Source organism: Strix aluco, chromosome Z (genome assembly GCF_031877795.1).
Source record: "Strix aluco isolate bStrAlu1 chromosome Z, bStrAlu1.hap1, whole genome shotgun sequence".
In the NCBI taxonomy this organism is placed as follows: domain Eukaryota; kingdom Metazoa; phylum Chordata; class Aves; order Strigiformes; family Strigidae; genus Strix; species Strix aluco.
This window is the reverse complement of record NC_133971.1, coordinates 65,258,224-65,281,188: the sequence shown is the minus strand read 5'-3', so window position 1 is coordinate 65,281,188 and position 22,965 is coordinate 65,258,224.

Here is a 22,965-nt window from a genome sequence, read left to right as displayed (position 1 = left end):
TAATCGAAGACTGATGTGTGAATGCTAGGCAAAAAGCAATCCTGCACTGTGCTAATTTAATCAGCTTTAAAACAAGAGCCACATTCTGGTTTTTCAATTTGATATTTAATATTAATTCATATAATCCAGAAGTGTTCTATAGCAAGTATCATTCAGGATTTAGTATTAACCAGTTTCGTTAAATACTTTGCTGCTAGAATTTCTTGAGAAATGTAGTCTCAATTCACATATGTGGTAAAGGAGAATGTAGATTAGTGGTAAATCAATGAGATAAGCAATGAGGCTCTAGAGTGCTGTAAAATGTGTGTAAATGACTGGATACACACAGGTAAATAGTTGAGATTAAGCTAAGTGCTCATTGTAAACTTGCTATTTGAACACCAGATTACAACTTCTTTTAAACCCTCTCTCCTGGGAAAAGTTGCAATTACAAAAAACTTTGCTGACTGCATCTCATCCCAGACTTTCTTTCTGAGAGGTATGACAAATACATTTAATTCAATGAGATCAGATTTTCAAATTGTATAAATTGTTACTGTTCTTATCATTAACTTTAAAGACAACAGGGGAATTTACACAAGTCAAGAATCCATTCTTTCCACTGAGCTGTAAGACTATCTCAGATGCTTTAGTTCACCATATCTCTAAAGCATGTCCTCAGACATATGCAATATATATTCCCAAATCCTAAATTTACTTGTCTTGTAAATTAAATTCCAACACCTGCCTAAAATGTTTCATTGAATAATATAAACAGGTAGCAAATTTTGGGAGTGTCAATGAGGCCTTTATTAATATTTGTGAAGAGTTTTGCATGTAAGAAGTAGAAACTTAGTTTGAAGATGTACTCAGATGTTCAAAATTGCTATTCACTATTCAAGGAAAAAGTTAATTATGGACTGCTGCTCCAACTAGAGATTCTGGGTGGGTACCAGAGTTGTTACTCAATCGTGTTGTTTAATTTTCATTGTGTTTGCTTTCCTCTCAGTGCTGTCTGCTTGCTGAAACATCGCAGCAAAGTACTAAGAAAACATGGGGGTTTTATCTATACTAGTTTCCCGTTTCTTTCTTATTCTTTAATTTTAGCTATAGCAAAGTTAAAGCAATATAGTCTCCCCCAGTTTCACAGTTGACCTCACCAGTCAGTTGCAAACCTTCCTGAATCAATATTCTCTCTCCAAGACGGCACCATTTGATCTCCCATAGATGAGTGTTTTCCCAGTCCTGCAAACTGAGAAGGTTGCTACAAGGTCTGTGAAAAGAAAGCACCGTTAGTGGAAGATGGAAGTTCAGAGGCCCATAGTGCCAATAGGATGACTTAGCAACATCTAGTGACATAACCCCGGGAATGAAAAACAGCTCCTTTGAAAGAGAGAACTACACATGTCTTTTCTATTAACTTGCATTATGACACACGACAGAATTGTCTATTGAGGGGGAAATAAGTGCTTATAAAAGGTATTGCACATATGTTTTGAAACCTACATTTTTCTGCATGAAATATATTTTTGACATTACACCCTATTTTTGTTTTAAGAGGGAAGTTACCTTTTAATTCTTTAATATAAGGAGATTGTTTAAGGAGATTTTTTTTAATATTAGACATTTTTAAAAGGAAAGGTTTGGATTTCTGAACTTGTTTTCCAGAACATTTGAGACATTACCTCGAATATCATATATGACAGGTGTTGCATTTATGGCGATGAATGAATTTGGTAATAGATGAATCCCCATGTGTTCTAGCCAGTCCTCAGAGATTAGCAGGGCTAGGGGCAGCTGGACTTATCTCTTAATAGGTATGCCAATTAGGTCCGTAACTATAGGCCTGACACAAGATGCACAAACAGCCCGTATGCTGTAGGTCCGGTTGCACTCAAGAGAAGCAGTCAGATTCACAAATAGTACAGTTTATTCTTATGCCACATCTACAGATTCTTTGAGACTGCCTACGATAAATGCACAGACTGCAGGTTGGCTATATAGCACTGCACACAAAAGAAAAAGGATTGCAATCACACACACACTTAACTCCCGGGTAATCACTTGGCGTAGCCAAGGGCTCAAATCTTACCAAAAGGCGTTCCTTCTTGGGGGCAGGGGCGGGACACACGACAAACCCGCCGATCTGTCCCTCCAATTTGGTGTCGGATTATCGTTCCCCCGAGTTAGATACAAACTCGGGGTAGTATTTGCCTATGTATGTATGTGTGAGTGGGTGGGACTGTAGTCAAGCATTATCTTCTGAGTAACAACACAGTACATTCCTTGGTGCGAGGGGTGCACTGGTTTCTGTGGGAAAAGAGGGAGGATGAAAGACAAGGTCAGCAGGCTACTGCAAAAACCGTCCCTTGAGAGAAGGGAGTAGAGCAGGAGATAAATCTGTCCTTGAGATAAGTGAAAGAATGGGACCGCGCGGCCTCCACCTCGCTTTGCATTCCTTCTTGGCGCCACAACAAACACAAATCACTGGACCTCCATCCCGTTCTCTGCTTGCTCTGGGCACCCTGTGTCAAGGAAATGTGTGTTTTACAAATTTCTCACTGTTTTCTTTTCTCACACTTCCAGCAACAGGCAAGCAACACACACTTGTGTCATCCATGTTGTTCATCAATCCTATTTTTGATCAATATAAGTTGTAATATCGGGAAACGTGTGTGAGTCCATACTTGCTGAAGTGGCTAGGTAGCGTACAATTGTGTTTTCACGTAGTTAGTGATATAATACCTAGTTATGCATGTGGAATAGAACACATGGAAAATAAGGTGAAAGCATCTAAGGTAATGTGTTGAAGATACTGTGAGGTTTGTAGGTGCTTCCATTGCATTCATCATCTTTTATTTATTAGCTTCCCTTTCAAATAAGCAATTCCAGCCATAAAAATGTAACAATTGCTTCTAAGCTGGATAATATCACTCGAAGAAAAAAAAAAAAACCCAAACAAAAAAGCAAACTGGATCTAGAGACCTCTGAAAATATCTACTCATTTCTTTATAGTAATCAAACACAACTGAAATCGTAAGAATTAAGAGGAAAAGACCAGGGAGCAAAAAAATTATACTACCGTATACATTCCAGTTACATCTGCATCTTAAATTCTGCATGCAGATCTGATTGTTTAATGTCAAAAGGATACATTAGAAATGAAAAGGTACAAAGGAGAACAACCAGAATTATTAGACTTTTGGGAAAATTTCCATATAAAGTGCAACTAAACAAAGACTTCTTATCCTGAAGAAGAGGCAGTTGGGGAAGATTATGACAGAAATCTAAAAATTCCGGAAGGAGAGAAGAAAGAATGATTGAAGTTCTTTTTCAGAAAGTATATGGTTACCATGTGAAACTCACTGCTGCAGTGTGCTTAGGATTTCAGAATATAAGTAAGCTAATCATCAGTTTGGTAAGTGAATGGTGGAAAACCACAGAGGTATTAAATTGATTGAATGTGGCTACAACTCCCATCTCAGAGAGTGCTGAGACAGAGATTGATGGAAACTAGAATTTTACTCTAGAAGTACTATGTTGGCTCTCATTTTACAGTTTTTCCTCTGTGACCAGTGAGAAGGAGAGAGTTCAGGTACTGATGCTCCTGTGGATTGACCTCACGTAGTCTTTTTTAATCGGCTTTTGTAGTGAGCACACACACAGATTCCTTTGATAAATCTGCTCCTCACTTTGAGCAGAAAGTTTGATTCCATTGGCAAAAATGTGATCTGGCATAGGCATCTAAAGAGGATGATACCTGAAAAAGATACCCGAAAAAGTACCTCTTACAACAAATTCAGTGGCATTTGAATCATTAAGAAGTTTGGGGTTTTTTTTTTTCAGTAGAATTTCAGGACAAAATAGCAAACATGCCTTTATTTGAAGAGCAATGTGAATTCAACATGCCTGGCTGAAATTAGAGAAATTATTGTTGATGATGCTGAGTAATACTGTACAAAATACAGATTGCTATGCCCTGTATTTATAATAAAAATATGGGATCATCTTATGTTAGATGGTAGGTTTTGTTGAGCACTGCTTAAATCACTTAATAAGTGTTCTAAACATTGTTTTTTTCAACTGTTTGTTTTTTTGTTGATGTTTTGGTTTTTTGTTTGGTTTTTTTTTTTTTTTTTTTTTTAGTGAAACCAAGCTGAAAGAAATTAAATTACTGGATTTTGACCACTCAGTGGAAGGACAGGACATAGAAACACTCTTGAGTCCCAAAGAAAGAAACATTATGTATATTCCTGGTCACCAATTTAGAAAATTGCCTGGAAATGAAATATTGTCATTTTATGGCTGATTACCCAAAATTCAAGAAAAATTAAAAATTAAATTTCCAATGTAGGCACCTAATGTCTTCATAAACAGTCAAAACCTGTTATGGGGTCCAACTGGAATCTCAGGTGCTACTCACAACATTTACAAGTGTGAGAGATCCAGTATCATGCTGGAGTCCGAAGACTGTTTTTCAGGTCACTCATGTCAGTAATGGTGTCATAAGGACTGGAACTTTTAAAATGACAGATATGTTTGGCAGCAGAGGGAAGAGATTTTAAAAGAAAGCATTAAAATATGATCAGGGAAAAGTTACAAGAAATTAGCTGCCAATTGTATACCTAGAAATGCAGACAGGTTCTTAAATCATTTGAAAAAATATCATATTAGGCTGGAGATTTAGCCTACAAAATCATTTAGCTAGGAGACTGAAAGATGTTATTATATCTCATTGTAGAAACCAGCACTTAAAATTAGATTCTTTCATGGAGAATCTTTCTCAACTTATTGTTGTTATCCAAAAGAGAAGAAAATATAAAGACTCTTCTGAGCTTTGTTTCCATCTGTAGAGGCATTCTTCAGTGACAAATGACCTGTCAGATGAGATTGGTAGAGAGATTTTTTTTTCACTGATTGCTTCAACCTTTTGAGAGACTAAACTTCCTATTAACAAACTGACTTCATCCTGGAAATTAATAAGGGGTTGTAAAGTACTTAGATAATTACAGCTATCTGAGCTCTCTGATTCACAGGAAGATCAGGTAACAAACTGGCACTTCTTAAATTATACCCTTACATAAGGACAGGTAGACTGTAATAAGCAATATGCAGGAACTTTCAAGCTTTCTTTTATTTTGATGTCATCTGAAAATCAGAATGAAAAGCACAGTTTTAGAGGAGCTGTATCTGTGAAAACAGGAGGTGCCATTGGAAGTGAAAATAAAATTTTAAAAGTCTGGCCAGAAGAAACACAAATACAAATTCACAAGCAATCCACACAAAGGAAATAAACTGTAAAGCAGATCTGCCTGCTCTGTCTTTACCTATGGAAAACTCTTGTCTCTAGTTCTGCTGGCTTCCCCACCTCCACCCTCCTCAGCCTTCTTCAGTTCCCCCAGATTCATCTTGACCATCACTCCTCTGTGTGTTATTACTTGAAATCAAATAAATGTCTACAGTCCCTAGCTCTAAAACCTCTAAGTATCTGTGCAAAGCTCCTACTACACTTTGGGGCCCTATAAAACACTGCTCTTACTGGCAAAAAGAACATTTAAAAAAAGCTTAGAGCAGGGCAACAACAATATTTATTGTGATGATCACTAATATCCAGTAACTGCAGAGCTTTTCATCTCTTTTAATTCCTTTCTCAATACATCTTTCCATTCAATATCCTCTTGTTCAAACTCAGAAGTAGTATCACTGAATCAGCTTCAACATTGCAGAGGGAGCATGAACAAACTCAAATTGGAAAGAAAGGCAGTTTCACAAATAGATAAACCTCCTAGATTTGAGAAATGTCTGTGCCCAAGTGACAATTATTTAATGGTATTTTTTAGAACTAAAGCTCTGAACTATTTTTATAGCAAGTAGGAATTTACTATAGCAAGTAGTAAATCACATATTCCACTGTTCCTTTTTTTTTTTTTTTTAAATTGCTGTTAAAAATATAACATAAAAATAATTTGAAAGTTAGAGAAGCAAATGAGTGAATGCTTTAACAACATGCTGATTATTACTTTGCTGCATTTGGGAGCTGTCAATAAGAGACTGATTTCTTTTGAAAATCATCCCATTTTATTACAGCTTTAGACTTCAAGGATTTTTGAAGATTGTGCTTGTCAGTCACTTGTCACACATGAAGCATTGTGCATTGAAAACAGATTATAATTAGTTGGGTGTCAGAGGTGAGTTTTGCAGTAGAATTTTAAACAAATGTATTGATCCCCCTTCTTATGTCAAAGAGGAGGAAGTATCATTTCTAGAGGCCTTGCCTTTCAAGAGGTTTTGAGAATTCACACAAGGATAATGAAAAAAATCCTTATTGTAATTCACATGAAGGAGAGGAGTCACAGTGTCACTGGTGCAACAGAACAATATCTGCAGTCTCATCTTTATAAATATTGCTATTTAAGAGGGGAAGAGAAGGAAAAAGCATTGCTGATGAGTTAAGGCTGGTTTTGGATGATACATTTAAAGTCATATTAATAACTCACTGAATTCCTCAGCAGTATGATTTCCAAAAGTGCTTGGCCAAGAAAGCTGCCTTTGACTGCTATGTTTTCCTCATTCTGAAAATCCTCTCAAGATCTTACAGAAAGTCTTGATGAATTATTCCAGTCTTCTGTTTGAAGCCTCTACAGCCCTTCTACAAAAGCTGTGTGAACTGTTATACCAAACTTCTGATAAAGTGAAAACATCGAACACCTCTAGGTGTTAAGTGAGTCTTTTCCAGAGCTGGTGGTTTTCTGAAAAGGGAAGATCAGCCATCCTGTTCACACTACTTTCAGGAGAAAAAGGCTTATTCCTCACTATATCAAAGACCTTTTAGAGAAGTGTATGCACAATTCAAAACCCACTCCAAAGGTGCTGATATTATGCATCATTTGGTGGCATAACTAATTAATTTCTGTGCTGTTCCTCTCTGCCTGAACACTTCTTAGTCTCTCTAGCATTTTTAATTTGGAATTTCACTCTTTAAAAAGATAAAATCCTGTGACAGTTTAGATCTTATCATTTGGGATAAATGTCTTAATGATGTGATCCAGGGAAGTGAGACAGGACTTTATGGGCAACATCCAGCAGAGAAATCCATGAACTTCGTGGGTACTGACATCTGGTAGATAAAACGTACATGTATCAGCTCTCCCACCCTAACTTGCCTAGGTCAGAGACAGTCCATCACAACCACTTGAACAAAATGATCTTCAGTATCTCATAATATCCTGACTTTCTAAATGTGTCTTGGTTTCAAGAATAACAATCCAAGTTTTTAAGCTTTCTCAGGATGTGAAAACTCATATGACAAGAAAGCAGTGGTAAAGCTGGAAGGACATTTCAGCAACTTACTAATGTCAGATTCATTAAGGATTTTGGCTGGAAACCTTAATTCTCAGCATTTTCCATTATTTAGACTTTGTGGTAGGTGAGCACTTAAAAGATGATAACAAGCAACAGCAATGAGGTAATTTACTGTGCTGTATTCAATGTATTTTATTAGATAAAAAGACCCAAGATTTTAAATTTGCTAAACATCTGCTGATCATCTTGAGGAAATCTGCTTTGTCCTGCAGCTTACCCAAGGACAGATATTTGTTTCATCCGAACATGTGAAATAAGCTGTAATGGATGTAGTTGAATTGCCCTGAAGTGCTTCAGGGCTATGCCGAGTTTGTGGTTTATAGATGTGAAGATGTAATGTGAGTTGACCAAGTTTTCTGAATATACTGCCACTTTGGCATCTTCTTAGGCCTGTTTTGTTTGAGTCTAAGAATGGGCGATAGCTGTTCAAATGGATACCTTGATGGTAAGCTGAAATGAAAATAGAAACCCCATTAGTATGTGTTTCATTTTTCCCCAAATATGACCAGACAAGGATTTAGAAATCCAGGATGTAGGTCTTTTTTCCTTTCCTTGAAAAGACCACAACAAGACAAATTTAATGACCAAGGTAACAGATTAAGTGTAGCAAATGGAAGGCTTTCAGAGCTTATTGCAGTTTCTGATTTTTGGACCAGACATTGACAATTCGGAATAAAGAGTAAACATTTTCACAGATCTGTAGACACAGCCCTCATGCATCTTGACTGATGGGCATGTTCATCTGAAATGAAGAGTAACTTAAACAGTTTTGTTTTCTATTTATTTTGGTGGAAAGTGGTTTTTACACACCTTGGCAGAGCAATCAACAGCAGACGTTGCAATCACTTCCTATGGGCTTTGGCTTCTACAAGGAACTTGAGAAAGATTTATCCTTTCGACTCCTCGCTCTGCCTTCTCTGACTGCTGAAACTACACACAAATAGGAAAGTTTTAAAATTTTGCTCTTCAATCTAGACTGTGAATTCACCTCTATCTGTAACACCATAGATCATTCTGCATAAGCCTCTACATTTTGTTTCAGCACATTAAAATATGGATATTCTGAGAAAGGAGAAGTTCAGAACAACTCTCTTTTATTCTTTTGCCCAGCACTTCAGTTTACCCATGTCATTATATGCATGTTCCAGATGAAATGATAGCAATCTCTGCAACCTGTGCTTTGCACCATTGACTATTTTTTCCTGTGTTGGTATTTATTTCATTATTGACAGTTTACATATTTTGGTCTTGATAGTATTTGAGCATTTGTTTATCATATTTTTTAAATACAACATAAGAAAGAATATTTCATCAATGTACATAGGAGATGAAAACATTCTTTTGAATGTATTATACTTAGCTTTAAAAAGATATATCAAAAAAGATTTAAATATATGGGTTACATAGCCAAATGCAGGAGAAATTGTTATTCTGATCCCAAATAGGCCTAACCATTTGACAAGCTCAGAGTAAGCATTTGTTTGATATATTCATCAATGATTAGGCAATAAAAGTAAGTTCTGAACTGCTCACTGTTTCACTGTTATTCTATTCTTTATCATATATGTTGTAGTTGTTTCAAATTTTTAAAACCACATTCAGATGGATGGGTAGATAGATTGCTATTGAAATATAAGCTTGACATTTCAAAAAGCTCATAAATAGTTTAAAGCCCATCTTTTTTATGAATAAATTCAATAGGTAAATCAAGAAACAAAACCTGGTTATTATTTGTAAAATAATTGGACAAACATAATGTAAATCAAAAGCTAACCAACCATAGCTGTTATCATTATCTCAAAGGCAATGGCAACCATTTGGAGATTGGATGTTTTTATGATTAATATAATTTGTACTGCCTGTTTTTTCTTAATTACTTCATCTGCAAAAATGACCACAGCAATGACCTCTCCTAGTAATTTAATGAGCAAGAGGAGGTTCTCATGCAAATTGCTACCACATATGTAAAATTATGATGCCTCCTGTCTTAAGACATATGATTGTCTGACTATTTGAAATAGTAAGTGTCATCCTCTGCTTCTTATGCAGTATGAGTGGTATTCGTAATGTTTTGCTGATTGCTCTATAAATGCTAACTAATTAAATGCCAGACTATCGTCTTATGGAGTGCTACTGATGCGCAGTATATTATGGATACTTACTGGTAGCAAGTCTGCTCAGAAAACAGTGTAGTGTTGCAAAACAAACCTAACTTCTGGCATGCACAGAAAAAAAAATCACTTTCATCCTGATTAGGGTTTGCCCTTCAGACAGGATAGCTGATGCACCATTTAGGACTTGCTGAACCTCATAAAAATAAATATAATGTCCCAATAAGGAATGGATTGTGTTAGTGGTGAGTATAGGTTATGCTTTCTTATCTACTGTGATTATGCAAACAAAGGGTAAAATCTTCCCCATCCTACTAGAAGCACAATAACTCTGAGGAGAAAAGTGAAAGAAACTGTAAAGACCAGTGTTTCCCAGGTGGATAACCTACTTGATTCAGGAGAATTTAAGATCATTTTCCTGTGCATCCATGTTTCCTGCTGTTTTAAAGAGAAGAGATTAATGTGTAGATATTACGGTAATGTTAATTGATGACTTTATGATGTTTGGAGAGGAAACGAGAATGTTTCTTTGACATCATATTTGGACAGAACTGCCCCATGGAAGTGCATGTTAAAAGCTGGATGGACCTCCCAGCTCAATATTTGAAGAAGAAAGTTTTGCATAATTGTAAAAGAGGTAGGTTTAAAACAGAAACCTTGACAGTACCACCAAAACCAATTTCAGAATTCGGAGAGTGATTTTACTCCTTTGTATGCAATAGTAGTGCAGCAATGGAGAATGAAAATGCACAGGGGTCCATTCCACATAGAGATAACTGAGTAAATTGCAGTCTGTCAAAAAGTGATCATGCTTTTACACTGAAATATCTGATTTTTCAGGGTTTAGTTGAAATACCAATAATCATTCAAGTTATGAGAATTTTTGAGTGCATTCATGTAGGTAGGAAGGCTGAAATAAAATTAAACATTAATTCCAACTGAGCCACTAGGCTTCTTCACATGAAATTAAACTTTAATAAACTCACTGAAAATTAATTATTTTAACATATCAGTTACAGTCTTTAACATATCTTACAAATTTGGTGATAATGTTGGTTTTATTCCAATTGGTGTAGATTTTCCATTGACTGCTGTTGAACACAAGAGCCAGTAAAAGAGAAAGAATGAGACTGTGAAGCTTTGTGTGGGGTACAGAGTTCACCACTTTGGAAGCAATAAGCTGTTAATTTGGTTTAGCTGCCTGTGGAACTGAACCTCATGTAAATATGTAATATTCATATCCACTGACACAAAATTTTTTGATGGCTAAGAGTTAAGTATATGTTTTTACAATTCATTTTTTGATTCAGACTTACTTTGGGCCACTGCTTTCCCTTTTGCTTTTTGTTTTCCTCCTGACAACACTTTTATGAAGATAACTATACATACTATTACAATTAACAAGGTCAACATGCACTATTCATAAACTATTGCAGAATAATAATTCCATATACATACATTAGGAATTCCTTCATAGAATCAATTTATCCCATAAGAGAATGGAGTAAGACTTCTGTCTCATTTTAATGTTGTGACTAATAACCCTGAAGCCATCAGTATCTATAAAATACTCAACAGTCAGGTTCTCCACTGTTTCATGTCATCCTTCATCAAATGATGTAAGACCAGAATAATTGCTACCTTTGTCCAAAACATAATTTAAAGAAATGAAGTTGCTTAAAAAATAAAAGAGAACCCTGGAATATACTTTTAAAAAATAATAAAAGCAATCTAAATCACTCTCCAATGTTTAAGTTTACAAAAGATAAGTTGATAAATGAGTTGAGAGGAGGCTGTGTTCTCGAACTATGGTTTATAGCTGAGCTTGAAACCCCTAAGCTAAAATCCTTGGAATGGAAAAACTGATAGAGCCATCAGTGCACAGGACAAGATGGGTCCACTGCAACAAAGCATGTTCCAAGTACATAGAAAGTAACAAGCTGGATTCCTTTGGGAAAAGTACCCCAGATACTAAATCCAAGATTTGTAAGTCAAATAGAACGGAACATGAAACTTCATATGTCATTAAATCTGTGTTTAGCAGGTTAGATCCTTGGTCTGCTTTCAGATTTTCAGCTCTTTTCTGAAGAGAAAAAAGTAAGCAGAACTAAGAGGCATGAAAGGGAAAGTTTAAAGAGTTAAGCTGAACTTAGCAATTAAAAACAAACCAACAAACCAACCCAGAAAAAATATAGCTCATCAAGCATATAAACCCTTCAGGCAAATTTCACTTATGTAATAGGCATTTTCTTAAGACATAATCTAGGGACTAAGTATGGCAGAAAGGTAATATGTTGCAAAGAAAAGCATATGTGATAAATATGGTAGACATTATGTACAAAGGGCTTACTTCAAGGGCACAGATTTTCTTGCTGAAAACCTCTATTCAGTTGAACCTATATAATGTGGCATCTGTTTATGAGCCTTTTTTTTCTCTCTATGCACATATAGTTAGGTACTTAAATTGAGCACTTTTGTCTACTGGATTGATGGTGCTGTTAAGACCAGTTTGAGAATGAGAATAACAATGCTGATTTAACAGAAAGAAAACAACAACAAAAATATCAAATTTTTCTTTCAAGTATCATATCTTTTTTAGGTTTATAGTGATGTAATACGGATTTGTTTCACAGCTCACATCTTTTGATTCCCTAGTTTATAAATTGCAGCTGCAATACAAAATGCTTGGCATGTCACATCTGCAAGATCTTATGTGTAAAATTCCTGTGGAATGGTAGTGACTTGCTTTGAGAATTTTAACCTGTCATTTCGAAAGTTCTTGGGAGAACTTACTGTCCTGTCAAGTTAGGAGTGGTGTTAGCATCACCAGTCAAAAGGGACGAGGCACCTTTTTTAATTCATTTAAAAGGGCAGAGTTAGCAACAGCAGTACAGAGCTCACTGCTACATCTCTTTCATCTCATTAGAGTAGATAGATGTCACATTACTAGATCCTTCTTCTGATGTTCACTGTTGTAGTCAGCCTGTTGACAAGAGCATTATCAGGACCAGGCGATTCCCTTGTCAGTGCCTGAAACCTGAACTCAAGTGAGCTGAAGTAATACATGAACTAAGTGCAGCTGAAACACCATTCAGCTCTTTGGGGTGTCACATGCTTGGTTGTAGCATGTAGATTTTTGTCAATTACTTATATGCCATAATGATTCTCAGAGTGGAAAAGAAAGTGCAGCTGTAAATTGCACCAGCTTTCATCACTTCTAGTGCTTCATACAGCAGCAGACAAGAAAATGACTGAAGGTCCACCTTTGTGGAAACAGATAGCGAGAAATACTATTGTTGTACCCTTGGCTAAGCACTAGTGTCCATATATGCCCTCACATTTCATAGGATCTTTATGCTGGATGCTCTACAGCCAAGAAATCTGTTTTGGTGAGGAGGTATAAAGAGGAAAAACACCTGCATAGGCTAGCACAGGGCAGAAAAGATTAAATTTTAATTGGATGTCAAAAAATAATGACATCCCTGTAGTTTTCTTGGTCATTTGTTGAGTTGTAACAATAATCAGAATTTACCAGAGTTGAACTGAGCAATTAAATAAATTAGTTATATTAAATTCATATAGTGCTTCTTTCCCAGTACTACCCTGACTGCCTTCATTAAGGCAAGATAAGAAGACATTGCAAACATGAAGTTGTGAGGTGTCTTGAGTTTTAGTTATGTAATGCATAGGAAAAAATCACATTTTAAAATGTTCTGAATAAAGTAGAAGATTCAGATATAGTCCATATGAGATGATGAAGAGAGAGAGATAAATGAGTGTGATATTCAGTGTGCAGTGGTGACACAAAATGGTGGTATTTTCAGAATGATGGCAAAAGTTGGAGGGAAAATCAAGAGTGATGATCTGCCAGGATGATCTTGGACCAATATTCAAGAGACATATCAGAGATACTGTAATTTAGAAAGCAAAGCACAGACTTTTCAGAGAAACAAATGTTAGAAAGTTAAATCCTGGGAAATGTAAACTGAAGAATGAAAGAAGTTTTTGCCCTACTACAATTTTTCCACTGAAAGAACCAATTTACTTGTTAGTTTTTACAAAATAAAAATTTGATTCCTTTACCTACGTACACAATATAGCATTTTGCAGTTCTTAATATGAGGGAGATACCAAATGCCTGGTGCTTCTTTCAGCATATAAACAGTTACTATGGTTTATAATAAACACTTCCAGTTAAAGATTTAAAATTTTCTGAGGCGTTTAATTATTTATCTCTGTTTAAAACTAGTATAGAAGTACTATAGAACTGTAAAACTAGTATACAACCTTTAGTTCACCTGTGTAAGCCATAGCATAAGCCCAGACTCAGCAGATGAGCAGATCTGCTATTAGATGAATTCAGGATACAGAGATGTGACCAAAATTTAGTAATGCTGACAAGTTATTCAAAAGCCCTGGAAGTTTGTTGTGTTATTGATTTTCTTAAGAATGAGAGTAGGACACAAACAGTAATATGATGGAAGTTAAGTAATACATTAAAATACTGTGTGGACTGGTGTTTTAAGATGCTTGTTAATATTCATTGTCTTACATGTGGCCTTATATAGGAATGGGATTTAACAAAAATAGAATAAATGTAAATTTCCTCAAGACTGTCAACTCTCTTGACTCTGAGATCTATGGGTTTGAATTAAGATAACCAATCATAAAAGTATCACGACTTCTAGGAATGTTTCTTTGATTTTATTTTTTAAAACATACTTGAAAAAGTAAAGCTTTCTACAGCAAAGTACTTGCTGATAAGTATTATACAGCGTATCTTGGTTTGGAAAAGTTTAGAAATAAAAAAAAAAAAGAAAGGAAATAGACCAAATTCTAGATCAATTTTTATTTATTTGGATTAATATATATAGTTGTACTATAGAGTTGTATAGATATAATTAAACACACAGATTACCTTCAGAATACTCCTTTTGCACACAGCAACATATTTCAGGCATTTCATGTTATTTGAAGGGCATCAAAGGCAAAATGACCATTGCTAGTACAAGTTTTGCATTTCAGTCATCCTGATGGGCAAGTAAAAAACTCAACCCAAAACAAACTGAACAAAAAACCTCAGGCTGCAAAAGCATTGACTCTTCTAGCGTATACAGTGTGTAGTGGAGTGGGAGAGCAACAAAGATGATGAAAGGACTAGAGGGCATGATTTAAAAAGAGTAGGTAAGGATATGAGATTTGTTCAGTGTAGAGGAGACTGAGGGGTGACCTCATTGCTGTCTACAACTTCCTCAAGACAGGTAGTGGAGAGGGCGGTGCTGATGTTTCGCTAGTGTCTGGTGATAGGACACAATGGAAAAGCTCTAAAGCCACATCATGGGAAGTTTGGATTGAATATTGGGAAAAAGTTCTTTACTGAGAGGGTGGTCAACCACTGGAACAAGGTCCCCTGGGAAATGGTCATGGCCCCAAGCCTTTCTGTGTTCAAGAAGCATTTGGACAACATTCTTAGACATAAGGTTTAACTTTTAGGTCATTCTGTGTGGAGTCAGGAGTTGGAATCACTGATCCTCATGAGTCCCTTTCAACTCAGGATATTCTGTGATTCTAAGTGGAAGATTTCTGCTTGCTAACATAAATCTCAACTGTTTGTAATCAAGTTTTATTTCACGGTAAAACATAAATAATTTTTTCTTTCTGTCTGTCTGTGACTTTTGAATTTTATTAATTACAACAGATGATTCTTCCTGGAATGTATGCTTCGAACTATTTTGTGGATTTGTGTTTAACATCTTTAAATAACAAAACTTAAGATGATTATGAATAAAATACCATGATGTTTAAAGGCAAGCTTTATCCTAGAGGATGGACTTGCCCAGTATTCCTCTGAACACATTTCCTGGAAGCTTTTCATATCAAAGCAAATACGAAATGTCTCCTTTGGTGTCATATAATGTATTTAATGAGGAAGCAGATAAGTTTTCATTTTAAAAGCTGTAGTAAATTGGTGCTTATAGAGACAGAGAAGTTATACCATGGGATTATTGCTTCCTTAAATTTCTTCTGACATCAGTAAGAACTAGTTATTCATATACTCATCAGCAAGCATCTGGCAAGTGTTAGCAAATCAGATGCTGACAACAGAAGAAGTAGCTGTAGGAATGGAACTATCTTTTTGCTGGATTATTCATATCTCTGTTAAGATCCCCCTAAAGTAATTAGAGAGTAAGGCATTCATCTAGAGGATAAATCATCACTGCAAAATAGCAAGATGAGAGCAGAAGGAGAAAGGAAGGGGTGAATGCTATATGACTAGATAAATTGTTTGAAATATTAATTTTTTTTCTATTATGCATTAGGTGCTAAAAAGGATTATGGAAATGCGGTGAGATGGAGATGAATGCTCTGTTCTTGCATTGAATGACTTTCAGGACAGCAGTTAATTGAACTGTTTATCACTTTGGAAGGTCGCATGAAACATGGCTGTCAGAAGATTTCAGAATAAAGCACACTTCATGCTAAAAATAAAAACAGACCCCCACCTTCACTTAAGTTTTTTAAAATTCTAATGTGGTTATTTAATCTCAAAGGAGAAGTGCTCATCATGATCATAGCAGCGCTGCTGAAATCAGCAAGTCATACACTGTCTGCTACGTTTCTCTGCTAGCAGTTTTCAGTTTAACAGGGTTTTTATATAAAATATCTTGGGGTAAAAATTAGATCAAGTGATTTTTGTGAGGGAGAAGAAAGCATGGCAAAATAACAGTATACTTAAATTTCTGAGATAATTTCTACACTGTAACAACTAATATTAATACTACGTGTTATTTCAAAGGGTTCACTGTAGGATCTGTACACACACAAAGATGGACCATCTGGTAACGTGGGAGATAGATCGAGCTGGACCTCCTTTATTGCTCTCATAAGCAGGCACCACACGCCTGTTGTGGATTCTCTACATTATGCAGCTACAATTGCCCTGTAGAGGCAGAACTACATTTCAGACCTTGCGTCCATTCAGATTTCAGTACTGGAGCCTCCAACAGGGACAATCCTGGAGCTGATAGACCCTTACTGATAGGGGAACCAGGACAAAATCCACTTCACGCATCACCAGAAGATGTAACTTTTCACTCCATGAACCATGCTACATCGAATCCAGCAGAGCTCCTAGAAATTTCACTGAATACTCAGAGAGATGATAGGGCCTTGCTCTAAGTGCACTGAGCTGATTGCCAGCTCCTAAGGCAGAAGGCTGTTGATAAAAGAAAGTGTACCCTTTTATTTTCTCAGCATTTGCTCAATATGCTGCTAATGCCGAGATCACCATGGCGGGTATCTTGCAGGTGGGACACGCTGATTAAGGACAAGAAATAATTAGCTTAGAGCTTTGCCTTTCCCTCACCTAAGTGATTTCTAACAGCAGTGTCTTCTCAGCTAAACTGTGCCAATGAAGATCTTCTGTAAAGTTTTGTCTGGGATTAACAGTACTACGAGGAACTTTGAGTGGGATTTGTGGGAAAGGAAATACAAAAACAAAGATCCCAGGCTGAATAGTTTCTCTTGGGAAGAAAAAAGTTGCCAATGAATATCAAACTGTTGGTGACTGTTCTCCCTCACCAACTCATCCAGTCAATCTTTTGTCAAAAAATGGGAACTACCCTTTTTTACTCACTTTTACATGCATAGCCAGTTTTGCCTACAAAGAACACACATGCCCATTTCTAAAATAAGATCTTTTTGCAGTTAAGGTAGTTTTATTTCCAAATAAATGAATTCAGTTTTAACATGCATTTAAACTTAAGATTTTTTTCTTAAGAATATTCTAATTTATTTTTCTTTTTTGACAAAGCTGCTTTAATCTGTTCCTCGTGTAGTTTCTGCTGAATGTCTATGAAGTTCTGCAGCTCTATAGTCGAAGCCCTAAACGTAGTGAACTAAAGGATGATAACACTCTGTTGTATCTGACCTAGTCCTTTTCAGAGGAAGGTACATTTCACTGAGATTGTCCTCAGAGGTCATCAACTAGGGGATTTAAAAAAAACAAAAACAAAAAAACCCAAAAAAACCAACAAAAAAACCCCCGAAAACAAACAAACAAACAAACCAGATTAGCCCACACTTGCAATCTTCATTTTTGTAACATAACAGTATTTAGCTGCCTTCTGCTTTCTACTGATGATTTCCAAATAGCAGGTAATATCGTGAGCCTGGAAACATAGTCCACACCCAGCTTTACGACTGCATGTGAATTTAGGGACAGTCTTTGCCACGGAGTTACCCAAGCATTAATCTAAGAAACTACAAGTCAGAAGGAGTCACAAAATCCTGGTTATGTCCAGAAGCCTCAGCAAAGAACTTTTTTGCCTGCTACACACAAGTCCTGTCACTTTTCACATGTGATGCCCCATTAAAGGCCTAATCAACACAAAAACCTAGTTAGAGAAAGAACCATTTACCCCCTGGGCCTCTACTAACTTCATCACCTTTTTTAGCTGAAATACTATCCCTTTCTATGTCATTTAATGATGAACCTTAATTGTGGTTCCTGTGAAATTGCTCAGCCAACACTTTGTAGAAAGGTTAAGGGAATGTGAAATAGGCGGTCCATAAGGGTGAGAGAGAAATTTCACCTTCATGCAACCTTTACCACTTCCTAAATCTTCATGTTGATCAGTAATAAACTTTGGATCTGGTGTCCAACTTCAAGCTCAAATGTGCTTTCATAAAAAGCCTTCACAAAGAAAGATGTTTTCATCTTTCTGCTGTAAACAGTAACCCACATACTTCCTGCATGTATTCAGCTGTTTTAGTTACTGCTCAGGAAAAGCCACCCTCCATCAGACACAATTTGTTTTTTTACTAATGTTTTCTTTACAATCTAGCCAAAACTTTTAACCTAGCCGATACAATGAAAAGGAATTTTCACTTCTCTTGGTGGAAGATATTATGCTTATATTTAAAACTGCATAGAACCACCTGGGGAGGAAGTGGCTTTTAACTACTAAATGAGAAGCACAGCATTTTTAAGTGTTACTGAGAAGTAAAGATTCAGCTCAACTGGAAGTAATCCATAGCTATGTTAATCACATCAGTTTTTATATGCATTTGTCACATTTTGCAGCAAATCCTTTCTTTTCTAGAAAATTCTGCAAAACTTCTAAGTGTTAGTTAACAAGTACCCAATGCCTTGTACTTCCACAGACCTCAAACAACTTCTTTCAGGACCGTGTTCCTACCTATGAAAACCAGCTGTTGAATACCAGGCTGCTGTTTTGGGCAGTGCAGTTGTGATATTCAAATCTAAACAAAGGAGACCTTAGGTCCTCCTTTCGAGGTACTGTAGCCCCCAGCTCCATTTCCAAAAGGACCTGTGTCCATGCAAGAAACAGATCTGACACCTGGAATTTTCACAATGCAAGAACATGGGATATCCACATTTTCCTGGGATTTGCTGATTTGGGGGGCTATTTCCCACAAGTGCCTTTGGGAACTCCCTACAAAGCCTTATTGAGCCCTTTAGTCATGACAACAATTGCTAACAGGGTACATGCAAAATCATCTAACCCTGAATGAATTGAATACTGTCAAGAAAATTTCTCCATCTATTTTACAATAATGGAATTCCTGTTGCTTTTAAGAAAATATTTTTTCCCCTCCTATCACTCATGTTATACATACTCCCCCCCCTATATTTCACACTCAATATAATTTTAATTTCTTTTTTATTTTTAACTGGTACTATTGGATGAAAATTTTCATGGGGAAAATTTTTTTCTTTATTACACAGAAAGGGTTTCTATAATGTTATTGCATTGTACTGATTAATCAATTATGTCTTAGTCATAGAAAAATTGGGAAAAGAAAAAGGCATAAGCCCCAGAGCATTAAAACATGCAAGATACTATGGGGAAGGTAAATGTTTCAGAGTCAATCATTTTAAAGTACTGCCCACCCACTCCACACCTCCAGAGGCCTTCCCAGTCCTTGTTGACCTCAGCTTTGATTCCTGACTTCCTCCTCCAGCTACCAGATAACTGTCTTGGGGTGTGACTCTGAGAGCTTTGCACCTGACATTGAGCCAGCAGTGCCACATGCGGCCTCAGAGCCTCTCAAAAACCCAGAGGTTGCCAGAACAGCAGCAGCATTTCCTTCTCATAGTAGAAAATCCAGGGGAGCTGCAGTGACTTGATTCTGCAATCCCTCATCGAAATGAAAGCATAATATGCTGAACTAGATAGAGAAGAGTTGATACTCAGAGGCTTTGTTATGTCTGTACTGGTGCTGTACTAGGGCCACGACAGAACAGCTTTGCTAGCAGTGTTTCTTTAGCTGTCTATACCTAAAACATAGGAGAAGTATATTCCCCCTCAACAGAACGCAATTCCTGTCAACATTACAAGTGCCCTACAAAAGGCCTAGCACCTTCACGCTATAATAACTTGCTAGAAAGGACATGATCTGAAATGGTTTTAACATTTCTCAGAAAAAGGCCAAGCAGGGCCATCTGAAACTCCATTATGTGCAGTTTAATTTAACAAGTAGAAGTATTTCTGCTGCGTGCTTTCTGTCCCTAATTGCTATGTTGTTTGTTTCCAGACTGAATTGCTTTTAGTGATTTTGTATTGTTTAGTTTAATTATTTTTCTTGTAAACCCCACTTAATGTGATTTATGACCCTCACTCCTCTGCTGCACATCCAGTTGCAGAATGCTTACTCTATCAGTAAATCAATTCTTTTAAACATTACCTCAAAGGAGCTTCTCAGCAAATTTCTCCATCACACCTTAGAGATGTCTTCTGCCTTTTCTTCATCCTGTCACTTCCTATTTAACACCTTTATCTCTTGATGTGCACACACTTCTCTTTGGAACACACTTTTCACAAATGTCTTTCAAGGATAAGATATGGGGTGGGGTGGGGGAGAATCCACTAGGCTACCTCTTTTAACATTTACCACGAATCACAGAATCACAGAATCATCTAGATTGGAAAAGACCTTGAAGATCATCTTCTCCAACTGTTAATCTAACACTGACCATTCTCAACTACACCATATCCCTCAGCGCTATGTCAACCCAACTCTTAAACACCTCCAGGGATGGGGACTCCACCACTTCCCTGGGCAGCCCATTCCAACGCCTAACAACCCCTTCTGTAAAGAAATGCTTCCTAATATCCAGTCTAAACCTTCCCTGGCGCAACTTGAGGCCATTCCCTCTTGTCCTATCGCTTATTACTTGGTTAAAGAGACTCATCCCCAGCTCTCTGCGACCTCCTGTCAGGTAGTTGTAGATGGCGCAAAGACACTGCACCCTGTCTTCACTACACTTGTACTCAAAGCAATCACAACAGTCCCTAACATACAGCGCCACCCCACCACCTCTCCTTCCTTGTCTATCCCTCCTGAAGAGCTTGTAGCCATCAACTGGCACACTCCAGTCATGGGAGACATCCCACCATGTTTCTGTGAGAGCCACTACATCATAATTTTCCTGTTTCATCATGGCTTCAAGTTCCTCCTGTTTGTTACCCATGCTGTGTGCATTGGTATACATGCACTGCAGATGTGCTGATGTTTTGCCCCCTTCCCCCTTCAAATCTAGTTTAAAGCTCTCTCATCGAGCCCAGCTAACTCCTGCCCCAAGACCCTTTTCCCCCTCTGGGACAGGTGCTTCCCATCTAATGCCAAAAGGTCTGGCATCCTGTATACCCATCCCATGATTGAAAAATCCAAAGCGCTGATGGTAACACCAGTTTTGGAGACACAAGTTCATCTGTTAAGTTCTCCTGTATTCTTCATCCATCCCCCCAACTGAAGGGATGGAGGAGAACACAATTTGTGCCCCTGACCCCTTAACCAGTTTCCCCAAGGCCCTGAAATCTCTCTTCATTGATTTAGGACTTCTCCTGGTAACATCGTCACTACCTACCTGAAAAACCAAGAGAGGGTAGTAGTCCTTAGGTGTCGCTAGAGCGGGGAGTTTTGCCGTGAGGTCCTTGACGTGGGCCCCAGGGAGGCAGCAGACTTCCCTATGAAGTAGGTCTGCGTATTGGGCCTTTGACACCCCTCAGAATGGAGTCACCCACTACAATGACTCTTCTGGGGTTCTTTTTAGAACTGGTTTTAATACCTGGTCTAGAACAACCCAGCCTTGGTGGACTTTGGTCTTCCTCCTTGTTAGACTCATTTTCTTCCTCCTTCTCTACTTCATTCAAAAGTTCCAGGGTCCTGTATCTATTGTGAAGGGACACCATGAAGGGTGAGGGATGTCGGGAGAGGATTTTCCTACCTCCCTGAGCAGGGACCTGTTTCCAGCCTCCCCCATCTCTTAGGTCCCCTCCTTCTGCCTGGTGGCAAGAGGGTGAGGGATTACCTGCCCTGTTTGAAGCCTCCATTTGCTCCTGTTGCTTCAGGGGTGCTAAGGTGCTACTCCACCTATCAATTTCCCTTTCACACTCCCTAATACTTCTTAATCTTTCAAGCTCTTCTTTGAGTTCCGCCATGAGGCTGAGCAGGTCATCCAGCTGATCACAGCACACACAGGTGCTGTCACTGCTGCCCTCCGGCAGGATTGACAAGCTCAGGCACTGAGACCATGTAGCTGACACAGTTTGCTTATCCATAGCCCTGATGGTTACAAAAGCAATCTGTGGATGGTTTAAGCATTTAAGTGTCAGAAGAGGATGTCAATCTGGTTTGATTTACCATCCACATAATTAGAAAGAAACAAAGAAACATAAAACCCCGACAAGGCTGGGATTTGAACCAGCATCTCCCTCACGAGCCTAGTAGATTCAGGCTACAATGTAGTTTGTTGTTTCTGTGGTGTAAAACTACAGAGATTGTAAATTGTCTTGAAGTCAGCAAGCAGGTAACTCATCCTTTTGTATGCACTTCCCAAGTTTTAAAGCTAAAGTGTCAAAAGTGTGAAAGACTTACATGTGTTGAAGGCAAAGGGTTTTTTGTGGCTTTAGGGAAGCTCTTACCTGTGGCATACATAGTAAAAGCTACAGCAAGGAAAAGAATCCTAGTGTCTCCTGGTCATGACATATGACTGCATAAAATGACAAACCTTATGATACACTAAAAATAAGCTTTTCTCTTCCCCTTTTCATATTAACAAACCCTAAGAAGAAAATATAACAAAAGGCAGAAATAACCAGTAACTTTTTTCTTTAATTGCCAAATCTAAGCTGATTTTTGGTCTAAAACCTCTGCTAGGAATAAAATATTGCTATTAAGTGAGATTACACAATAGATTTAACCAGTGTTCTCCTCCATTCAGCTTAAAAAAAGTGTATATTAAAAACTTACAGTCAGTAAAAATGTTTACCACAAGATTCAGTCAAGACTTACCTATTTTAACTGCAAAAGTGGGGCTAAAAGAGATTTACAGAATATACCGGAACAAGGACCGGTAAATCTTATTTCCCATTAGTTGATGAAGCAGAGGTGGTTAAGAGATACTACATAGAATGGATTGTACTAAAATAGCCTGACTTGACAAGACTTACCTGTAAGATGCTGCCATTATAACCGTCTATCAGTT